Here is a 6,601-nt window from a genome sequence, read left to right as displayed (position 1 = left end):
CAACTCTCTTTTTTAATCATCTTTTCATTGCTCATTGAAAGCCTTTGCCTATAAAATTTTAAGAAGCTACCTTTAAAATAGGTACATACACTAGAAATAGCCTCTTAAATAGGATTTAATGTAACTATTCATAGCATAACATGTAGTAATAAAAAGTACAATTCATACTACAGCATTATTTCTTGCATTATTTCAAATCCTATATATGGTATGTATAACATTTTCTTGCAAAAACCAAAGAATCAATTCTTTTTTAGATAATTTAAGAATTACATTTTAGTTAAAATATTATTCCAGATTTTCATCAATATTTTAAAATACCTATATTTATCTGTTACTGAGAGATCTATTCTTCTTAGAAGATATATATATACTAATAAGTAAATTAAATATTCAGAATTATAGTGAGTATCATGTTTTGAGCCAAGAATATAGAATTAATAATTGAGTTCACTATTAGCTAGCCCAGATGCCAAGTGAATGAATGAGGAATAGTAGATGACATTATAGAATGTTTATAAATTTAATACATAGCAAGGTAGATACATTTTACCATATTTAGTTTTTTGAATAAAACTTTTCTCCACATCTATGTTGTTTGGTTTCTAAGGTATACGTTGAAATATGGTTTTAGAGAACATTTTTAAAATGTGTACCTAGCATGCTCAATCTACAATCCAGTCCCGAAAGCCAGATGTTTTGTGTTCAATCCACAATGTTAATCTTTATTCACATTCATATACATAAGTTTAACTGATAAAACACGTAAGTACATTTCTCCTCTATCAAGTCATTTTGATGCCAAATTCTGCCTCCTTGCTCTACATAACAAATGATAGATTTGACCTATCATGCTATTTTTTTCTTTTAAAACTTTCTCTGAGCGTTTATTGACTCATGATATCCTACTGGTAAATTCCTTCTTCTAGATATTTCCTACTTCACAATTGCCACCCTTCATCTTTGGAGCACATAAGCCTACTACTCTTTTTATCTCACCAGTCTATGAAAAATTAGATCAGAACACACTACTGAAATTCAACAACTTTTGATGTAACAAAATGTTCCCTCTCCTGAACTTTTATATACTAAGTTCAAAATTGAGGGGTCAGTTTAATAGCTGGAAAGAATCAGTAAGATTCAACAATAAATAAATTAAAGCTAAAGTTGAAACCTCAAAAAAAACTCCTAGAGAGAACAGACAAGTAATAAAATTGAACAAAGAAGGTTCTACATGGGACATTAGGGAGTGGTAGAGACTGTGGCCAACTGGAGAGCACCAGTTTTATTGCTGTGATTCAGTTCTAACCAATTAACTTCAGCAACATCAATTCCAAGCCACTATACTCATAATCCTTAAAAGTTGCAACTAATTTAAATTTTTTTAAAAAATTGTGCAAGCAAAAGTCATTCCTGACACCTCTGAATCAGAAGGATTTTTATATTTTAAAGAAATTGATAGGCTAACCAATGATCTTATGAATCTGGGCATACTACTTATAAAATTCAAATCAATTAATAGTCTTTGGTAGGCATGGTGAGCACTAATGGCTTTAATGAGGTAGGCCATTCTTGAAACCAGTAATTAAATTTGACAACTCAAATATAAACAGAACATGATGGCATTTTCTAACTCAATCAGACAGTCAAAGTTGCATGTAAGAACAGTTCATTTAGTTAACTTTCACCCAATCCTAAATCTCCTTTCCTACATTCTTTAGGGAAGAATAGCGTTCCTTAGCTTGAATATTTCTAGGAACAGAAATATCTAGGCATATATTATTCCCATTTTTGAGGTAAGAAATTGAAGTTGAGAGAAGTTAAGATATCAACCCAAAGATGAACAGTTAAATTAAAGCACAAGTCACTTACTTTCCAAATCTTAATACTTTAGAAGTATAGACTCCAAATCATAACACTTTTGATTCTGAATCTTTACCCAATCGCATGGCATATTCCTAATCTGCAACTGAAACGAAATTTGTACCAAGAAATTTGAAGCTCAAAACTGATTTTTGTTACAACTGTATATATACTCTGTATACTAGTGAAGTTTGCTACTTGGAATATTGAATTTAGTAAAGTCATAAAATGAAGTAAAGAGTGTGGTAAAATTCACTAAAATGTAATGTATAATACTACTGTACCTCAAGTTCATAATGAAGAAAGAGTATGTGTTTACCAAAACTAGAGAAAATATTTCCTCTTGAATATAGAAGATATCAAAATTAGGGCAATTTAAGATGTGCTACTTCCATATCTTAAGCAAAATTACTTAATTTGCCTGCTGGTTTCCAATTCTGCATATATAGAGCTTTGAAGTCACCACTCCTGTCCTTACAAGAGAAACAGCTGAACAAATTCAAAATCAACAACTCCTCTTAGATCCATCAAAGAATTGAAGTTACAGGGCAAACCACTGACCCCTAAAATGGTGAGACAGGTGAATACTGAGAATCACAGCTTACTGGAGCAGAAGCTCAGGAACAGAAACATCTCGTGGAACCAGCACCAGGGTAAGAAAACTTAAACCGTGATTGACAAATTATAACAATAGAAGGACTTCCTTGCTAGCAATCTACTTTACAAGAAAGATTAAAGAAAGGTTTTCATGAAGAGAAGTATAATATCAATCAGAAATTTGGATTTACATAAGGAAATGTCTCAGAAATGAAATAAATAACAATAATATAATATTTATTGCTTTTCTTCTGTTTAATCTCTCTAAAAGTAACTGACTGCCTAAAGCAATAATAGGATGCTATAATTGCATCCTATTATAATTGTTTGTAGCATGTGTAAAAGGAAAATTATGACAAGAATATCACAAATTTGGGGAGGAAATAATTAGAAATATGTTGTAAGATTCATATACATTATACTTGATGCAGCATATTTTTGTTAAATTATAGACTCGGAGTAAATAAAAATATATATGGTGAAATTTAGAAGTCATTTTTTAGAGAAAGAGCTATAAACATAAGTCAATAAAGAACATAAAATGGAATTATGAAATATGCTTAATTAATCCAAAAGAAGGCAGAAAAGTAAAATGGAACAAAAAAACAGCAGGTAAGATGGTAGTTTTATCCATTCATACCAAAAATAATGTTAAATGTGAGTATTCAAATACTAATTAAAAGGTAAAGATTGACAGACTGTATAAAAATAAAAATCAAAAAAGAGCCAGAGATATGCTGTCCTTAAGAAACTGATTTAATATAAAGGCATAGTAAAGTAAGAATGGCAGAAGATATATCATGCAAACATTAAGGAAAAGAAAGGTGTTTAGCTATATTAATGTCAGAATATATAGATTTCAGAACAAGGAATATTATTTGGGATAAAAAGAAATATTATATATTGATAAGAGAGTTAATTTCCCAAGACATAAAACTTCTAAATGTAAATTCATATAAAACAAAACTTCAAAATACATGAGACAATCATTGATAGAACTGGAAAGAGAAATAAAAAATAGATATATATGGTAATACACAAATAGACATACAGGAATAAGTAATTACAATTCTACATCTCTTCCAAAAAATAGAAGAGAAGGGAACAATTCCCAACTGATTCTATAAAGTCAGTATTATACCAAAAATCACACAAAGCCATTATAAGAAAATCAAACACAGAACAATATACCTCATGAATATACAAAAAATTTGTAACAAAGTATTATCCAATAAAATTCAGCAATGTATTATAAAAATAATATGGCATAACTAACTAGGGGTTTTCTCAGGCATGTAAGGTTGATTAATATGAAAAAACTGATCAATTATAATTCATCATATTAACAGACTTTAAGAAAAAACTTGATTTCCTCAACAGGTACAGAAAATGCATTTGAAAAATTTAACATTCGCACATGAGTGCTCTTAAGAAATTTATAATTAAGAGAAACTTTACCTTAAACTATTGAAGGACATCTACAAAAAACCCGCAAGGAACATTATGCTAACAATGGGGGACTAAATGCTTTTCTCCTAAGACCAGGAACAAAACAAGGTTGAACTCTCTCAACACTTCTATTTGACATCATACCTGAATTTCTAACCAGTTCAATAAGGCAAGAAAAAGAAGGGGAAAATCATACAGATTAGAAAAAAAAAGCAATAAAACGATTTTTCTTTTCAGATAATATGATTGCCTATGTAGAAAATCCCAAAGAATCTACTAGAAATCTCCTTGAACTAAAGTGTCTTTAACAAGGTTGCTGGATGAAAGGTCAATAAGCATATAAAAGTCGATTTTGCAATGAAAACAATAAAGACTTGAAGTTTCCATATTTTTTTTCAATTTACAATAGCACCACCAAAATAAAATACTTTGGTATAAATCTAAGGAAATATGTGCAGGATCTTTACAATGAAAATTAATGGTCTTATTAGATCTAAATAAGGAGAAATAGATTTTTTCATATTTTGGAAGAAATAATGTTATTAAGATGTTAATTTTCCCCAACTGGCTCTGTAGAGCCAGTGCAATACAAACAAAATCCCAGCAGGTATTTTTGTAGATACAGAATGGCTAATTCTAAATTTTATATGAAAATGCAAAGAAACTAACATAGTAAAAACAATTTCTAAAAAGATTAACAAAATTGAAGAATTCACACTATACAATTTCAAGATATACTATGAAACTTGAATAATCAAGACTGGGAAAGGATGAATACAGATATCAAATGGGACATTATGGGGAACTTGTTAATTGACACACATGAATATAGTTAACAGATTTTTTAAATTAAAGCTTTAGTTTTTTAGAGCAGTTTAATAATCCTGGCAAAATTTAGGGGAAGGTACAGAGATTACCCATATATCCCCTGCACCACATGAAGATAGCCTCCTCTGATGTCAACATCCCCCACCAGTGCGGTGCATTTGTTACAGTCTATCAACCTACATGGTACATCGTTATCACTCAGAGTTCATAGTTTACATTACAGTTCACTCTTTTCTTACATTCTGTGGGTTTGGACAAATATATAATGACAGATGGAAAAACTGGATAAATTCAAATAAGGTCTGTAGCTCAATTTATAGAATTATACCAATGATAGTTTCTTATTTTGATAAATGCTCCATGGTGTACAAAATGTTAACATTAGGAGAAGCTGAGGGAAGGGTATATAGGATGAAGTATAAGGATATATTAAATAAATAAATAAATAGATAATTTTTTTAAATAAATAAATAAATAAGTCAGGATACTGGGTGTTTTCTTATCTGTGTGAAGATATATAAAATCATATAGATTTTTCCTTAAAACTCTTCTTGAAGCCAGTAATAACACTTATTGATTTAAATATGATAAATAAAATTATTTGTAGTTTATGATTTATTAAATCATAAACACTAACACGACTTTATCTTTTATAAGTAATTTTGTACTTTTCTGGTATATAATATGAAATTATTCAAATGAACAAGTTTATGGGTCTATAAATATAATCATCATGCCTTTAATACATGTATTGATTTTAATAAGTAAAAATAAAGCTCACTAAAAAAAAGATTATTTTATTAATCACGTAGGTTGCAAAATAGTCCTAAATCTGAATTTGTTTAAAATAATTTGAATGCACACTTCAACTCAGACCATTTTCCTAAATTTTATTTTTCTGATTCTAGTAGATGGAAATGTAATTAGCGATTGAAGCTGCAGACACTCTTCAGATGTGGAGGAATCTTCAACAGGAAGCGAGGTTAAGAAGTTAAACCACACTAACAATAACGCATCAGTGAAAGGCATGTTCCTTTTCATTCGTATGGTTTAAACTAGAAAACCTGTCATTTGAAAGAATAGATGTTCTTTCAGTCATGGGTGGCAACGTAAATCACAAGATTATCCCGACTTTTTAGCCTGAAGCTGAAGCCCGTGATTCCCATTCTGACAATTCCCCTGCAGCATACTGGCGTGCTCCGAGTAGACATGCCATGGGGATTATCAGCCAGCAATTACAAACTTTCTTCTGTGTAGGTTCCTGATTTTTAAGTCGTCTGACTTGTAATTTTAACTTTTTCCTATTGCTATCTTTAATCTCAGTTAAGATGGAATTCACAGTAGTCAAAATTAAAAACAAAACAAGACAAGTTTTGAAATAAATTTGAAAAACATCTAAGCCATCACTAGACACCAGTATTATGGAGACTGTGAGGATGAATAAACATACAGACATAGGTACAAAAGTTCTTATACTGTGCTTCACTTTTCCACAACTAGTGTTGCAATGAATAAAGGAAAGCCTCATGGGCATTGGAAGACTTGTTCCAGGGGAACGGAGTTAAAGGAAAATGTTTAGATTGGGTTCAAGTATGTTTGAAACTCTTGCCTGAGTCACTGGAGACCCAGAGTAAATGGATGTAATGTGACCATGGCATGGCCGAGTGACAATGCTGCAGAGTAAGAACGTGAAGATGGGCTCTTAGTTCAGTGTTTTCCCACTAAAGTCAGTCTACATCCTGGGATTTACTTTTGTCTTCGGAAGTGTTTGAGAGCTAAAGCATGGCTTATGGGAAAAATTCTTTGAGATGGGGATGCTGGGCCTTTGCTTCGTCCTCCTCTTCTACTTCTTGTGGCTTTCTCA

The sequence above is a fragment of the Pteropus alecto genome, unplaced genomic scaffold (genome assembly GCF_000325575.1).
Source record: "Pteropus alecto unplaced genomic scaffold, ASM32557v1 scaffold73, whole genome shotgun sequence".
NCBI classification, from domain to species: domain Eukaryota; kingdom Metazoa; phylum Chordata; class Mammalia; order Chiroptera; family Pteropodidae; genus Pteropus; species Pteropus alecto.
The sequence above is the reverse complement of the archived record's forward strand: the minus strand, read 5'-3'. Positions refer to the sequence as shown.